At 40.9% G+C, this 18,419-nt stretch overlaps 1 long non-coding RNA gene across 1 annotated transcript; it reads right to left on the minus strand.

Moving 5' to 3' along the window:
• LOC311434652 lies at nucleotides 1-12,784 on the minus strand. Its single transcript, XR_014691624.1, has 3 exons — nucleotides 12,586-12,784; nucleotides 12,336-12,460; nucleotides 1-522 (listed from the first exon to the last, which is right to left on the minus strand). It is a non-coding gene; the product is annotated as an uncharacterized lncRNA (long non-coding RNA).
• Nucleotides 12,785-18,419: the final 5,635 nt, after the last annotated feature.

The raw sequence follows: 18,419 nt of genomic DNA on the forward strand, positions 1-18,419 counted from the left end.
GTGGGTTTTTCCATAAATCAACGGGAACAAAGGAAATAAAGCAGACGGCTTCATCTTAATTACCACACACAATATAATAATGATATTTTTCATTTTAAAGGTGTGTAACAAATTCTTGGCTAAAACACTTGTGTGAAATAGAACTCCTCCCAAAATAATGCACCGTAGTAGCAATTTTAAGTCATAAAATTCCAAGGTCTTGCTAAAGTTTAAAAAAAAAAAAAATGTAGGGGCAAAGCGGTGTCAGTGGGCTGAAATTCCTTTGACAGATGTAAAGGTCTTGATGACAGTTATTTTCCAGGTCTGCAGCTCAGCAATCATGACTCTGAATGGTTTCCCACGTGAAGTGTTTGAAGAAGCGGTCGACGTGTGACTGATCTCCAAGGCCCACCGCCTGGTCTTCTTTAAGGATGAGGCAGAGGCAGAAGGAAAGGTGATGCTGATAAGGGAATCTGAACCAAATGTTGTCACATTCTAGAGATGATTAGATGCCCTTGCTGTGACTTATTACACAACCTGAGACTGGAAAGAGAAAACCTGGGATGAAACATAGCCGCAAGGGGGGGAAGACGCTTTTTCAGCAAAGAGCAAAAGCCAAGAGAGAAACTGTTATCGATGCCTAAGAGCGGGTTGGGTGTCAGAACACTCTCTGTGCTGTGGGATGTATGGGAGGCAGCAGTAAAACATCCCCCTGACTCAGACCTACCGTGATCTAAATTTATATCTGCACAAGATGCTGATAATGTAAAAAAGCTTTGCTTTAATAAAGGACAGGACAATACATTTAAAATGCAATTTTGGTAGGTATGGGTTGTTTCAGATTTTGCTTTTTCCTTGTGTACATTAACAAATGAAGCTTTGAAGCCAAATACATATAATAGAATGAATAGACTTAAATTTGAAATCCTCTCTAAACTTCAAGTAATTGTTTCTGTATTTGCTTATAAGCAAAACTATTGCTTCTTATATTTCAGATGTGTAATACACAACTTAAAGAAAGTGCAGCGTTGCTCTTAAATCCTCATTTTCTTTTAAAAAGACAGTTACCTGTAACCATATGCCTAATCTTGGGATTAGATACATTTTCTACATGCTTTGACATCTATAATGAAATATTTAGCTTAACAGAAAAGGCAAAGGAATTTGGGATTCTGGAGGAGCTCTTTGGTCAGAACACTAGTTCACTTGAGAGTATTTTCACATCTGTAAAACACCCTTCTTAAAGCTATCAGAAAAATAAATAAATAAATAAATAAATAAATAAAAATAAAAATAAAAATAAAAATAAAAATAAAAATAAAAATAAAAATAAAAATAAAAATAAAAATCTGTTGTTGTGGAAAATACTGATTTGTCACATTAAGCACAGACTCCAGAGTGCAGTTTATACATGATGTGTTGTACACAACCATTGCTGCATGGCTCAATTTTCAGTACAAATGCAGAAGTTAGATTAAGTTACATTTCTCAAGACTCTTCCATCTAGTCTCTCATTTTCCTCACTGATTTCAGGACAGGCAGCATCTCCCCTTACATCCACCTCCCTGCAGATCCTAGGAGAGGACAGAGCAGAACCTCTTATTGTGTTACTTACTGTGTAGCTTTGAATAAGTATGAGTCAATTCTGTTTTGGAAAAGTAGTGTCATTCTTAATATTAGTCATGGTTTACACAATAATTAAAGTGTCCGCAAGTTTTTCAAAAACAGTTTTATTAAGTGTGAAGACCTTGAAACAAAGATTTCAGAATTTAATGAGTTATAATTGTGTTTATTGAAGTATGTATAGTTTGTAAATGTGCATTGTTCTATCTGTTGATACAGTGGCTCAGTGTGCAAGTGCAAGGGAAGTTTGCACACAAAACGTGCAACTTGTCCTAGTGCAAGGGAAAAGTTGTCAATCTTCTTCTTAAACAAGTGCCACACTTCTCTCCAGCCTCAATGTCTATCACACACAGCCTAGATTTGTTCAGCTTCTGAATGTCCAAGGGCTAGAAACAGTTCTCCAGCTTAATATTTAATTGTTGAACTCCTCACTGGGGATGATAGCTAAGATGCCGTACAGAATGACTGATCACTAATGCTAGCTGGTGGTGACACCCTAGCTGTCAAAGGGGCCCTATCAAGCCTTTCAGAATCTTAAAGAAGGATGTGGTTTAAACCTGATTTTATGTCAGATACCCACTGCAACCCTGGGCAAGTCACTCCACCTGCTTTAGTTCCTTGTGTTCAAGACAGGTCTGGTACAACACACATTTGCAAATATGTGGTGAGACATCTGGCTGCTGCTGAAGTTAGAGAGAAATCTGAGGAGCAGCCTGGGGCCAGGCAGACCTCACTAGTGACCCCAGTCCACCAGAGGCAGCCTTGGCATCTTTTTGCCCTTCTCTGAGGTGGCTGAATAGAAAATTGAAAGTCTGGCCTTTTATCAGGCCTGTGAATGACTGATAAATCCCAGAATGGTTGTCATGAACAGAAGATCCATAGTCTGGGAAAAATCAGTGTGGGCTCTACCTGCTGCTTCATTTTTATAGCTCTGGAGGAACCTTGATGAGACTGAGGTTTTACCACAATGTAAATTGTTGGTTTGGGTGTCCCAAGAATGCATGTCTCGAGGCAGCCAGGTGGTTAACACTGCTCTGCAAACAGCTGAGGCAAGTGCTGTGCGGAGCTTAGATGATTGGGATCAGCAGGATTTTGGGTCTGGAGCATGCCTGTGACAGAGAGGATCTCTGGCTCAAAGTTTCCCATCCCTCTGCCTCAGGATCATGACTCACTGTGTCAAGGAAGAGGTCGTAAGATGGAAAAGGGCAATAAAGGGACAAGGAGGGAAAAAAAATCCAAATCCTTTCCCCTTGGTTTCTATCTCTGTCAGTATTTTATCTCAGGACTTTAAGACAAATATCTTTTTTAAGTCCTTCCTCAAGCCTGAGGAATTTTAAAAACTATCCACATGCTATCTCTGTACCTTCCTTTGCTCTCATATTGCCTTCCTCACAAGGGTTTGCCCTCACCTTGCTCCAGGCAAGTTTGTAGCACAGGCACTGAAGATGAAGACAGATGCCTTCAGCACCCCCTCATTTCACCCCTGTGCTGCCCTTCACCAGGCCTTCAACCCTACATGACCCCGTCCCTTTGCTGGCAGCCTTGTGGGAGTCTGAGCAGTTCATCCCTGACTTTAAGGCCAAAAGAAGTCAGTGGCAAAGTGAGGGAAACCTTAGGGCACTGCCTTTTATTTTATTTCTGTCCCACAAATAACCAGAAAGCTTTACAATACAGTGTGGCAGCACAGATACTTAGTTTGTAAACTCCTGCCCCATGTTGGTGCAGTGCCTGCCCATCAGGAGGTCCAGCCCATAATAACAACCATACTGAAACCCATATGAACATTGTAAAACATGCTTGCGTGCAGAGTGAGTATACTGGGTCTGTAGAAAATGTTACACTGCTTCAAGAGATGAGTTAGACAGCATCTGTAGCTCCTTGTAGGATGAGCAGAGTGGACCCCCTGCCCAGACATCAGGAAGGTCTGCCTGAAGCCTGAGTTCAGCCAGCAGCAGCCAAGAAGGACACAGCAACACACGACAGCAGGACACTGTGAAAGCATGCTTTATAAATACACACAACAAATACTTTTTACCCTCTTCTTCACCACTGCCAGCTCTTCTTGGCATATTGCTTCTCTTTTAAATCAAGGCTTCAGCTTTTCTTTTGCAGGAAAGATGAGTTCAGCATTATTTTTCCCAAACATTCTATCCAGCTGTCTTTTTGTTATCCTTACACAGTCTTATTTCCACAGTCACTGCATTTATACAATCATAGGACACCCTGAGTTAGAAAGGACTCAAGAGGACCATCAACCCGAACTGGAGGTGATGCCTTACTGAAGGAGATATCACCCCCATTTTACAGGTGTGTATGTGAGGCACAGAGTACACTGAGTGACACAACCATGCCAAGAGTTTTCCTCAGTTTCACCATCTCTCTTCAATCCGCTAGAAAGGTCTTCCTAAAAGGAAGCAGGATGCTAAACTTCAGAAGCAGTGGGTTCAGTGGCTTAGGGGGGAAAAGAGATAAGAGGAGAAGAAGAGAAATTGTGGCATAGACTGAATGCTGATTGCTTGCCAGTTTTGCTGTGTGTTAGTTTTTATTTAGAGGAAACTACTGAGCTGTCAGCCCAGGCTGTCAGAAACTGAAGGAAAAACACAAATGATTATATACAGGGGGGACAAAAAAATCAACCAACCAACCAACCAACCAAAAAAAAACTAACTCTGTAAATCACTGACGGAATCATCCCACTCTGCATCCTTTATCTTATACCATAAACTGATGCAACACTTATTTTCCCATGCATATCCCTTCAGCAGAGGCCATGGGCAGGGGAAGGGGGAACTTGCTCTCCTCTCTTTGTTTCCTGCAGCATTCTTCTCTTCCTTTCTTCCCCGCCCAGTCTGTGCAACAAGACTGTGCCCTTGCCTTACTAAATGATTAGACCCTGCTCTGCCCTTTCAGCTGCTGGTTCAGCCTTCACTTTTGGGGCACACGCTGTGCTGCAGCCTGGTTATAAACAGCTAGTTACAGACTTGTGGAGGAGAGTATTTTAGCTGCTGGGCATGCACGGTGAGAGTGTCAGCAGCTCCTCTGACTGCTGCTGAAAGATGAATCTGAGCTGGTTGGCCCCAGTACATCAGAGGCCAAGACTGCAGGGAGGAGCTGGGAGAGATGAAAGAAGATCAAAAGTGGGAGGGAGGACTTGCTGTTTCTGTGGAAACCAGGACGTTAGTCAAACTCAGGTTTTTGCATCACTGACCCCAAGATGACCTGCTGACCTCTCCTCCCAGGCTGGCTCCAGCACAGCTGTTTCTCCTGAAGGAAAGGAGCCAGGCTCACCTCCTGCTCCCTGCCTGACAGCGTGTCCAGGCAGACTCCCTCCTGCCAGGGTAAAGACAATTAAAAGAGCATCACGAACGGGATTCGGGCCACCTAATACTGAAGAGGTCATTGCGAAAGGTACCCCAGAAAACCCCAGTGTGACAATGCCATTGCAGCAAGTAAATAACTGCACATGTGCTGCTCTTTCAAGTTTTCTGACTGCATAGATAAGAATCTTTGGATGTTGTTTGTTTCTCACACACTTGTACAAAATTCTGAAATGAAGATCTGAAGCAACCCATGAGGTTATGGAACCATATTCCAAAAGATGTTCACTAATCATTTTCCTATTCAAAAGGCCCTGATAATAATAAAAATAAAAATAAATAAATAAAAAGCTTTGACAGCATGCAGCAAGAAGTTTAAACCAGCATGGAATAGCAAAGAAGCAGAAGCTTTATGGCTAGCTCCTGACAGGAGGAATTTATTTGAGAGGAAGAAGCAGTATTTAAAAATCAGTAGAGAAATAATCCAGTGCACAGCCAGGACAAAGCAAGTACAATTATGTGTGCTCACATTAGGAAGAAGCAGCGGTTCCATTGCTAAACTCCTTCCTCAGGCAAGAGATCAAAGCAAATTACACCCATAAGAAGAATTTCTACAATGCCTCACTAATTAAATCGCAGTTGGTTCGTATAATATTGAAATCAAAAAACATGTAAACAAACCTTGAGACAAGATTGAATATTTTCCATGCAGACATGAGCCTGAACAAACTCTATCTTGTGCTGTGCCTGAATTTTGGAGAAGTTTGAATCCAGAGATGGGTCCAATTTTTGTGCTCCAGATACATCTCCACTTACTATTAATGAAAGTCAAGCCCTCAGCAAAGAAAGCACAGAGGCTGGAAGTAACACTCAAAACACAACCAATGACAGATGGAAAAAATGTAAAACAAGTCTAACCTCTCTGATTTTCAAAACTAAAAAGGAGACTGACTGGTGTCCTATATATAAAAGGCAAGTAAGTGTAAGACATTAAGCGAATTTTATGTTCCTGTAGGTAAGGGCAGGAATGAGCATTACAAATAACGAAACTAATATCAGTATTTTCCGAAATGACTGAGGCTAGTGGCAATGCAGCTGCAGAGAACAGCAGCATCCTTCTTTCACCCTCCTTCCTGAGTGAATTTACCTCCCAAAAAGTGGATGAGTGCTGCAAGGTATGTGGTGCTGGGCTGGTCAGAAAGCAACAATAAAATAGCTAGTGCTTACCACAGCTTTTACAGCAACACTGATGAAAGCCTGTGTGGCTGCTTGACTCTGAGGGAGCTGGATCACAAAAATGAGCCCTGACTCTGTGACACCTACAAATCTCTCCTGTCTGAGAGAGGCAGAGACTGCGGTTTGAATGGGTTATCCCTGCAGCTGCATGTGCTCACCCAAATCAGAAAATGATACCTAAAAACAGGCAGCTGGCTATAGCTTGGCTCTTTTCCATTGCAAATCTGCAGTTGGAACTTGCATCATCTCTGCTGTCCATTAACTGTTTCTTCTCATTGATTTAGGAATTGTCTGTAATGCCTCCATCCATCAAAGGCACCTTAGGGAACGCTGGGAGTGATTCCCCTCTTCTGTGTCAGAGATCTTACTTCTCTCAAATCATCTGCTCTGTGTGTGCCGGTGCTGCTCTGGCTATGCCTGATGCAGTAAACGCAGTGAGGCCAGGGAAGGGGCCTGAGTGCAGCCCCACATCTGCCTCTATCATCTGGCTGTCAGCAGGCTCCCAGGAGCAGCGCCGGCAGCTGCCTCCTGGCCTGCTCCCGGGCATTGCTCAGGCACAGTTTGCAAGTGCCAAGAACCATTTTGTCACACCAGGGGTAGCCCCCTCACCTCCCAGCCCTCCCGCTCCATGTGCCAGAGGACCATCCTACCTCATCCCCTCTACCCTGTTCCCCCAGCTCCCTGCCTGCTAACCCAGTTCTGCACACGCACACACACACACATACACTGCGTGTTACCACATCCCGCTGCTGTTCCTGTTTTTCTCTTTGAATCATAACCCTGGAGCCCTGCACCTCCAGAGCGCCAAGTTTCTCTCAGAAAGGAGATTTACAAAATGAAATTTGCTTTCTCAAGAGCTCATCTGCTTAGTCCCCACCTGCATTCCTAATCCCGCTGGTGACATCAGGGGTAATGGGCAGACATTTGGATTTTGAGTAAAAGGCAGAAGTGATTGATCTCATATTCACTTTCCACATCCACTCCCATCTGCTCCCAAAAGAGAAAAATAAAGGAGGTTTTTAGAAAAGACAATAAGCCAGAAAACTCGCACCCCGAGGAATATGATGGAATGGCAGTATTCCTGCAGTGAACACTTCTGAGTTTCCCGTAACGACAAACTGTATCCACAGTTCAAGTACCCTTTGGAAGTATTAACTGTGAGCTGGAACAAGCAGCCAAATGTTCAGCAAGGATGTGGCCTCCTGCCAAGGGCAGCGTGGGGGATTCACAGGGGCGATGCTTTCTCCTTCCCCAGGCAGAGCGCCAGGAGAGCACAGCTCCCTCCCAGGGAGCCGGAGTGGCTGCAGAGCTGGCCCGGCTTCACAGGCAGCCCAAAAAAAATCCTCCTGTCCATTAGGTTTCCCCCCAAAAGACATTCCTTTCCCAGCTCACCTGTGCCAAGTGCTTCCCTCTTGGGGCAGCTCAAAACCCCACTACCTACCACAGACGTTTGCAGATGGCTCTTCTACAGACAGCCACTTCTAAGGGGCTTAACCTGTGCAGACTTCTGCTTTGCTGCAAAAGGGCATCACTCATAATTACACTTTTGCAAAGTCCTTGCACACACTCACACATAAATTGTTACATACGGGGAGGAAGGGGACCAGCTGTAGCCTGAGGACAGGTATATTCAGCACCAGCTTAATGCATATCTCTACTGCATCCCTATTTATCCCATTTATGAATAAATCTTTGCATAAAAAATGTCTTGGGAGGAGAAGCCACAGGGCTGTTATAGCTTTAACAGACCCCGAGTACTTATCTCAAGCTGAGAGAGTGATTTCATGGCAATAATTTGTTTAAAGTGTTGCTGATTGCTTCCTATTTCTTCCTAGCAAATGACTTTTACACCTTTCTACTGTTGCTTTTATATGAGCTGCTATGGCAATTACTCTGCAGGAGGCTGTGTAAACATCGTATGGACCCTTTTATCTGACTACTAAGGGCCTTAGAAGACACTCCAGAGACCTGATAAAAATGTTTTCATTCGTTTTTCCCCTTCCTTGGAAAAAAATATTGTTAGTATGTTTCTTTCAGAGTTTTCTCTGTTCTTACAGAGCACATTCAAGTGTACTTCCAACAGAGCCTGTCTGATCCCTGTAAATAGCCTGTTTGAAGGGAACTTCGAGAAAGTACAAAATGAAATTATTGAGAGCTTCTGTATGCAAGGAACAGCCCCTTCTCAGCTAAAAGAAGAATTTCAATGATAAAATAATTTCAAACCAAATTGAATCTTTCAGAAGAACCAGGGGTGATCATACAGTGATTAGGGCTATTGGGAGGGACCTATTTCTGATTCATCTTTTTATTCTCAAGGTATGAGAAATATCTATTCCTCCTACCCCTGTTAGGAATGGGTTGATGTAACGATGTTTGGAGCACAACCAAAGTTTTTTGGTGTATGACTGAGTCTCCAGCCCAAGGATTTGAGTTCAACCTGTGAAAGTTTTGTGCTTTAGCCCAGCTTCAAAGTGTCTGCGTTCTCCCTTCTTGTGTCTCTCAGAGATCGAAGCCCCGCCAGATCACCCATGAAGCCCAAACTTTATCACACATCATCTCTGTCAGATTAACCAGAGCACACACCGTGGAGTCTATGCTGGTTTTGTGCTTTTCTACCAGTCCTATTCTGGCTCTAAGAGGACTTAAAATAGCAGAACCATCACCAACTTTGAACAGCACAGGAAGACAATACAAGCTCTGGCATAAATCCTGCTGGTACAAAGTTGGGTTGTCAGTGTATTTTAGCAAATTTAGGCTGATGATATGAGTTCGTTCTTGAGCAGTGTTTTGTGTCATGTGAACACAGTGGGGCTTTTGGTTTGGTTTTGCATGTGGTTTGTTTTTGTTTTTGTTTTCTATGGAGTTCACTCTACTTGGTCAAATCATGATGTTATTCAATGAAGAAAGACACTCTGAGAGTAGAAACAGAATGATAATTAAACCTTATAGAATGATTAACTCATTGATAAATTATTGTAGTTAGGATTGTGATGCAGGTTCCTTTTTAATCCTTGATTTACAGGGGTTTGAGGAATTTGGTAATTTAACTATAACTTAAATAAAAAGAATGATTAAACTTTCACATATTCACCAGCAGATTATCTTCCTTTCCAAAATTTAATGCAACATAGTCTAGTATAAGTAGCATGATATTTAATTCCCCAGTATTCTGAATGAATAAGACATTTCAAATATCTTATGGATGAAAGCACCAAAATTCAAAAAAGGAATTTGTAAGACTTCTACCTGTAGGCAAAATGGGGAAAACATTCTTTAGTGATGCTATCATAGATTCTTTATCATAATTTTCCATTTTGTGTGTAATTTGTATAATTATCCCATTTCATGAACTCTGAATTAATATTTAGTTTGGGTCAAGGTCAATTTGAAAGTAATCACATCAGTTTACTTCTGAAAGCTGCCATGTCCAATAGCCCTGTCCCAGGGATAAAAGCAGATATACCTTGTCATGATAAATCCATTTGTTTTCTTCAATTTTGATATGTTCACACAAAGTTTTCTGAATTGTAGATTGTGTTAGTCTTCTGGAACTTTTACTGTCATGCCAGCCCCTCTGCTGTTTACCCACCCCTACTGAAACACCATTAATGATGCACAATGACAACCCTTTATAGGAACCTGCCATGATATACTATGTGCATTTGGCTATGGTTTTTCTTTTTTTCTTTTTTTTTTTCCCTCCAATATTTAAAATGTGTTATCAGTATTAGCAGAGAACAGGACTCCAGCAGGTACTGAATCCAATTCATACTTAATAAAGGCAATAGAGGATGTTAGGAGTACCTCTAGTTTCTACTTGCACTTCTGGGCAGTGACGTAGCACCCTGGGTTTAAGAGTAGAGCAGGTACTCATCAATAAACTCTGCTGCATCTGTTGAAAGAAGTGCTGTGTGCAGCATGATGTCAAACAGAGTGAGCATGAGCTTGTTAAGAAGTTATGAAAGGAGCTTCCTTGTTCCTTGGGCTGAAAGCCTGTTTCTGGCTCCAGGTGGCAAAAACATTAAAGAAGAATGGTTGTGAATTATTCTCACTGCTTATTTCACACAAGCACAAACTGGTCTGGTACAAGAACTGTCTGTCAAGTAAGTGAAATGAGATAAGCAGGACTAACACAGCATTATGCACTTAGCATAACAGTTTGCTCCTGTAACTTTATCTAGATGGCTACATAAATTGCTGTTAAGTACTCCAAGTGTTGTTACGTGCATTTTCTTTACAAACAGGCTTGGTAACATTGTTCTTCCCAGCCTTTGCACACCCACATACATGCTCCTTCAGCCCTTAGAAAGAGACAACTGTAACTGTAGGAAACAAAATCTGAAAAGATAATTCACAATAGAACTATCTAGCTGTAGTAAAAGTCTTCTGAGTATGTGCCTACAAAATAAGATAGGGATACATGAAAATGCAATGCAATACCGCCCTCTGCTAAAGGAACATTCATTTGCCCAGCATAAGCTGGGTAGTGGAAAATCCTGCTTCAAGTCCCAGCATTTGTGTAAGAATACTGCTTAGACCAAACAAAGAGGAAACAGTTGTACAGTATCTGATGTTCATCTGCAAGCCAACACAGAGCTAACAAATTCATCACTGTTCCCTAACATTGTCAAACCGAATCCTAAAGCCTCACTTGGTGTGAGTGGTGGCACAATTCTACCACAAAAGCTTGTTTCAGATAATAATAATAAAAAAACACTCTACACACTGTCAGTGTCTAGTCAAAGCCACTCCCTAAATGCAATCGCCTTCAAACAATTTTAAACAACTGAGACTATTTCTGATTTGTTTAAGTGGAAAATTTATCATGTTCCCAGCTAGCTTTAGCAATTTAACTGTCATTTAGATGGGGTTTACCATTCCTAGAAAGAGACCTGACCTTACCCACACCAGGTGCCCCTCAGCCTCTCCTTCCTTTCAAGGGGCTTTATAGAGAAGAAGATCCCCATGAGTGCTTGCCTGCACACAGATATGGAGCCCTGCTGGTGCCCTGCAGGATGCTGAAGACACAGAGGGAGGTTGGCAGGTGGGTCCAGCAGCCAGGTGGCTCTCTGGACCAGCAGGAGGAGCACCCTGGATGGAGCTGGATCCCCATTCCCACAAAGGTGGTCATCTGCTCATGGGACCTCCCACCCCTGCACCCACCCTTCCTCAGCTGCTGTCCACCTTGCTGAAGCATTGTCTGAAACACTGCTGGTTTCAGCCAAGGTTAACAGAGCTGGCTGGGAGCAGCTGAAGAGAAGGCATTTCATCTGTCCTGCCATCCTCAAGGGAAGAGAAGTCCCTTCCAGCCTAAGAGTGGCCACAAGGAATTCTCATGGGACTTGGGTTCCTAAATCACCTCCATGAAACTTCATGCCAGATCTGAAGCATCCTGTATAGCCCCTCAGTACAATGTGAGGAGACTTGGTTTTCTTTGTTATTGGTGGTTTGACTTTAGTTCCTTGCTGAAACAAACATTTAACCAATTTGCCTCTAAAAGCATTTGCATTTATTAACTTATTATTGAATTTATTAATTTATTAATTTATAATGTTTGTTCCTAAAATGGCCTGTTGCAAGAAACACTTAATATTCCACATTCCTTTTATATCTGTTCATGCCTATAATTCTATTCTTTAAGTTTCTTTCTCACTTTCATTTGTCCAGTACTGCTGAGATAGCAATGGCTGTAACCCATGATTTGAAAAACACATTATGAAGTGTAGAAGGCAACCAGTAGAGCCTACCATGTTGCTCTATGCATCCTTCTAGTCCATTCTCCTCTTCCATTTGAAAATAAGAAGCTGTTGTTCTTTTCTTGATAGATTATTTTGTTAGGTCTGCTCAATTGATGCTGTGATTACATATAGTCTATCTGCAAACGTTTTCCACTGAAACTTCAGGGACTATATGGTCTCTAAATCAGCCATTCCAGGAGATACTTGTCTTATTTTCCATTTCTACAGCAGAGCTACAAACCTTAAAATTTAAAAGGCAATAATAAAGTATTTTCTTGTTTCCTGTTGTATTCAATGTGAGAAATTCTCTGATCTAAAAGCAGCTTCTTTTATATCACTTTCTATTAGGATCCTTTTCAAATTATTTACTGACTCCACTGTTAGACATCACTTTCAGATTAATAACAGAAACTTGCCTTGCCATATTTCTGTGTTTACTCACATTCTCTTGTCCCATTTTTCTCAGGGATGTAAAAATCTTCAATCTTCTGTCTAAATCTTGAACTATTAAGAATATCTGAAGTCATCACATGCTTTTAAACTGGACCACAGGCAAATGAAAGGTACCTGTTGCATAGAATGACCAAATTAGTGGCATTTTTGGGGATAATGATATTTCATTTTGCTTTTGGAAGATAAAATACATCAGTGTTCAATCTGTATATCAATTAAAATGACAGCACGATCCTTACCTGCATGTAAATGAAGAAACTCCCTAATTTTATATTCAGTATTGTTCCTCTACAACTTGGCAGTATGTCTGGCAGCAGACAACATAATACCCATTGTTCTTAAACCTCTTCAAAATATGAATGAAATCCAGTAGAAAATTAGAAACCAGGCTGACTTCACCCATCATTGGTGGTTTCATGTAACCAAGCAATCAAAAGTATGAATCCCAGTCCTGGAAAGAAATACTGGTTACAAGTATACTACCTCCAGGCAATTCCACTCCTAGTAAAATACAAAGCTGTCCCGATTGCAATGATTGGAAAGGTCACAGTGAGTAAATTATAGAGAACAGGTGAAGAAACTAACTCTTAACTTAAGGAGATGAGGTGAGAATAAAGAAACAAAGAGCAAGTGAAGATTTCTCTGCTACAAGTAGAAACTATGCAGGTGTGTTACTTTGTTATTTCATTGAAAAGAAGAGGCAGAGGGTGAGCTAGGAGAGTTCAGAATTGTATGTTAATAGTCAATGAGTTTTTGCCTAGACTGTAGAGAGTTTTGGCACACAATGAGCTTTATGTTACTGCTCCAGTCAGCTCAGATCATCTCTTGGGCTGCTCTAAATTATATCAGAAGCTGCAGCCTGTAGTTGTAAGGAAATGCTAAGTTTATGCAAAGCCTCCTAACTCCATGTTTACTCTTGACCTCATCAGCAATTCAGCTCAGTCTATATAAGCTTTTTTGTCTGCACCTACAGTGCCTCTGACATGTTCAAGCAGGAGATGACAGCCATCAGAGCAGCTTGTGCCATTTTGTGATGGAATACATGTTCACAGACCTTGGCAATTATATTATAGGCCCTCATCTGTTCAGTGTTTAATTTGTGAAGCATTGTTCAAATGCATAGACATATTACATGACTCATACCACATGATACAGGAACTTTAGCATCCTGCAGTAAGAGCTCGTCTGAGATGGTCCACAACATGTTGCCCAGAACATTTCCGAACCTGTCAATTCACTTGTAATTCACCGGTTCTGTATTCCATCACTGCCCCAATTTCTTTTGCCACTTTTTCCTTCTGTGTCTTATCTTCTTGGCAACCCAGGCCAGTAACATATAACTGAACCTTATATTCAGAGGAACCTTCAGTGACCTGTCTTTAAATCTGGACAGGCACAGAACTGATTAGCGGTACAGTGCCAGTCACCCTGCCCTGCTGTTGTATGACCAAGGAAGAACAGGAAAGTTAACCTCTAACAGGATAACTCTGAGCCTTCTTTGCTGGAGTTTACTGGAGATGTGAGCTTTTGAAGTGTAAGAGTCAGCCTTTCACAGAAATGTGTGTTTTCCAAATTATTTGTATGCTAGGACAACATTTTCAAAAGGAGTTAATGACAAGTTACTTCTTGCAGGACCCTGAGCATAAGCTTTCTCTATGTTTCTGATTGCACAGCTCTGTTAATCAATTTTATGCAACTAATGTTCCTGATCTGCTACCCAAATGTGCCCTAGAGAGTTCATATGATCTGCTGTGAGTCTGATAGTATATTCCTTAAATTAGTTTGCCTTAGGGGGAAAAGATTAGGGCCCTGTATACCCTTGAGTACCTACTTTTAGGTCTTTGCCAGAAGACATCCCTCTTTTATCTCTCTTGCAGAGCAAATTCCTCTCAGTTTGTGACACAGGAGGTAAAACTTCAAAGCTCTCCACTATAAAATGAACTACAGAAATTTGAATAGTATTTAGTTAATGGCAGGCCTGTTAGTGGCTCCGGGGAGGAGAACAAATTCTGATAAAATCATGGTGCAGCTTCTCTTTGCACTAAATTTGGGTCCACCTCGAAGGATGTACTGAATTAATTATTTCCACTCTTACTACTTTTGGCATGATGTGCAGCAGGTTTTATTTCCCAGAATGCTTAGTGTTTTATCTCTGCAATGAATTTTAAGTTTGCATGGAGAGGCAAAATATGAACGGTCACAGATATTTTCTATGGTCAATAAGTTGGAGAGAGCTAACCAGATAAAGTGGTTTGTTCTGGAACTGATTGTCTCCTGCAGGATACCCCAAGCACTTTAAAGAAAAATTTCTCTAAAATTACAATACCAGAAGCAGAAGCAAAAGAGAAATGAACATTTGACTATTTTTGCATAACATTCCTCATTACCTGGTTTATTATCAGCTTAATAGGTAATTCTTCTGCAGAAAATAAAATATTTGTAATGCAATTTATATATTCCTTTACTTATTTTTTTCAAGACTTTTTTTCTAAAAATCTTTGCAGCTATCCTGTTCATGTAAGCCTCTATACAGGCACTTTGGAGAAAACAATGTCCTAAAAACAAATAAAAAAAAAAAAAAAAAAAAAAAAAAAAAAAAAAAAACCAACTCAGACCAAAAACAGTTTTCTCTGTCTGCATGACTTGAAAAGTAGAAGAATTTATTCCAAATATAAAGCAGTCAAAACCACATCTATAGACTTAATTAACTAGCTGTGTTGTGTTGTTTACAAACTTACCAACTGTAGAAGCCATAAACATCTGCTGCAGAAATAAATAAAATGCATGTAAAGCCATATTTATAACTGTTACAGAGTAAGGAAATAAATTAATTTGTGAAGGTTGATATCGAGTCCTGCTGGGGACTGAAGTCCCTGCTTCTAAGCTCTCGAAAAAGGTTGGTGGGAGAGATTTCAGGAGGACAATGAAACCAAAATAATTTTACTCTGTGCTATTGCAGATTATAAAATAATAATAATAATAATAATAACAACAACAACAACATTGCAAACTACACCAGAATATTTTACCTATTTATCCAATTTCTTCTCAGAAAGAGCGGTCAGGCATCAGAACGGGTTGCCCAGAGACGTGGTGAAGTCACCGTCCCTGGGGGTGTTAAAGGAAAGGCTGGACATGGTGCTTAGGGACATGGTTCAGTGGGTGACATTGGTGGTAGTGGGATGCTTTGACCGGGTGATCTTGGAGGTCTTTTCCAACCCTAATGATTCTATGACTCTATGATTTATGTTTAAACTGTTTCTGTTCACTAGCCATTGTCAAAAGTGGTTATGTCCTTCTATTTCTCATGTTTAGATTATATTATCGTTACAAAATGAAATATGCCTACATTCATTCAAAATGAAATATGCCTTCCAATGCCTATGCTTAATATCAGGAATTTAACAAAAATCAATATGTTTAAGCTCATATGAGATTTGATGAGGCAAAAGAATACTTCCAGGCTTAAAAGTTATTTCTTCTCAGATAATACTTTGTTTCCATCATAGATTTGTCTTATAGGCATACAAGATGGCTTTACTCTTATGTCTTAAACTTCTGTGTTTACTCTTATGTCTTAAACTTCTGTGTTTACTCTTATGTCTTAAACTTCTGTGTTGCTATTTATTTATTTATTTATTTATTTTATCCAGAATTATATGAAGATTTATGGTATGCAGTTGCAAGGTATGTATCCTCATAGATGCAGTTTTGTACATCTGGACCACAGAAAACATGAAAATTAAAGCAGTATTCACAACATGGAGTTTCTCTTAGTCCCAGTCAACAACACTTCATGTACTTATAAAATATAAATATAAATAAATACTTATAAAATAAACATTCCCTTTCAAAACCCCAAACAAAGCCATCAACTCAATACAAAGAAAGAATAAAATGAGATAAGAAAGAAAGAAAGAAAGAAAGAAAGAAAGAAAGAAAGAAAGAAAGAAAGAAAGAAAGAAAGAAAGAAAGAAAGAAAGAAAGAGGAAGGAAGGAAGGAAAGAAGGAAGGAAGGAAGGAAGGAAGGAAGGAAGGAAGGAAGGAAGGAAGGAAGGAAGGAAGGAAGGAAGGAAGGAAGGAAGGAAGGAAGGAAGGAAGGAAGGAAGGAAGGAGGGAGGGAGGGAGGGAGGGAGGGAAGGAAGGAAGGAAGGAAGGAAGGAAGGAAGGAAGGAAGGAAGGAAGGAAGGAAGGAAGGAAGGAAGGAAGGAAGGAAGGAAGGAAGGAAGGAAGGAAGGAAGGAAGGAAGGAAGGAAGGAAGGAAGGAAGGAAGGAAAAAGGAAGGAAGGAAGGAAGGAAGGAAGGAAGGAAGGAAGGAAGGAAGGAAGGAAGGAAGGAAGGGAGGGAGGGAGGGAGGGAGGGAGGGAGGGAGGGAGGGAGGGAGGGAGGGAGGGAGGGAGGGAGGGAGGGAGGGAGGGAGGGAAGGAAGATAAAAAAATACCTGTAACTTCGCTTTTTATTCCTTGTCTCCATGTCAAGTCCTCTAACACTGTCGGATCTTGCTTGCATTTCCCCAGTGGAACAGGCTTTGTTGTCTGCATCTGTATCTACCCCAAATCCTCCATGTTGTCAATTTACAGATTTGCTAATTTTTTGGCCCCTTAGTCACAAAAGCTCTTTTACTATGGGTCTTGTTAGACTGACCCCTTAGTTCCTTCAGAGTCAGGGCAACCACCAAATAGTGGACATGGGGATGGGATAGATCCTTCTCTCATCCTGTCCAGTGCTGAATGACTTGCTGTTCTTTCTAACTTGGCTTATTACCATGGCATGTTTGGAAACTGCAGACATTTGTCCTGACTGTTCAGTTCTAATGCTGGCTCTGGCATCAAACATCCTATTTTCAGTAATCCAAATACTGCGTTTTCTAGTGCCAATATTGCTTTGAAGACTACGTCTTATGGAAATCTTCACCGATAATCTAACCACTTGCACACATGCTGTCTTGCTACTAACTTTCGGGCTCTGCCCTGATGCATTTAATGCACCTTCCAATGAAGGCCCATAAGACTTTCCATGCTTCACCCTCATGTTTTCTTAAGGCTCTCTTCGAAACAAAAAGGTACCGGAACTTACTTCAGAATTTAAGATGACAGCCATGCCTCTTCCAATGTGCCCCAAGCTGGCTTTATTGAGAAGGCACCAGTAGGATATCCTTTCTAGTGAATTGAGAATGTGAAAAATATAAAGCTGGAGTATGATGTTTTATTCATATATGTTCTTATGCCACACTCATTAGTTTTTACTGACATATCTATACCTCAGAACAGTGCGTTTAATGTCAGTCATTCTGGACTGTTTATTTTCTCATCTTCTGCCCCAAGAAACAAGAATCTAGGAGAAAGTGTCATTTTCAATTAGTTTTGGGAAGGTGGGAAAAACCTTTTTTCCTTTAGCATATACACTATGGTGTGTGTAAGATAAGGCAAAACAGATATGTATTTGAGGTTAAAAAAAAATGGTGACATATGATGGCATATAAATTTGGGGGAAACTTAATACAGACCCTCTGATTCAACCCCAAAGAAATATATTTTTGTCTCACAAACATTTTTTTTTCTCTTTAAGCAAACTGTTTTGCTGGGTCTGTGGCTTTATCTTACAACATTATCATGTTCCCAGATCAATCTCACCTTAAAACTCAAAAAAAAAAATTAGCTCCAACACATCCATTGCTTTTGGAATACTATCAAAAGTCAGCACAGAGAGAGGAGGGTCCCCACACATTCAGTGGCTTCTGAGGAAAAAGACTCAGAACTGGTTAAAAAACAACACTGGAGCTTCAGCCCCAGCTAAATTGCATACAGATCATCAAGGACAAGCTCCTCAGAGCACCAGAATAGTCTAAGGCAATGTGAGAAGAGCTGAGCTGAAGCATGGCAGAAGGCCAGCGTGTATGAGCGTGGTGATCCTGACTGAGCTCAGACATAAAAAGCAGGTGCACAGAAGTGAGAACAGGAACAGGGTACTTGGGAGGATATAGAGATGTTGCTTGTGTGTGTAAGGATGGAGTCAGGAAAGCCAAAACTCGGCTGGAGTTGAACCTAGCAAGGGAGGTGGAGGACAACAATTA

The sequence above is a fragment of the Aythya ferina genome (genome assembly GCF_964211825.1).
Source record: "Aythya ferina genome assembly, chromosome: 3".
Classification (NCBI taxonomy): domain Eukaryota; kingdom Metazoa; phylum Chordata; class Aves; order Anseriformes; family Anatidae; genus Aythya; species Aythya ferina.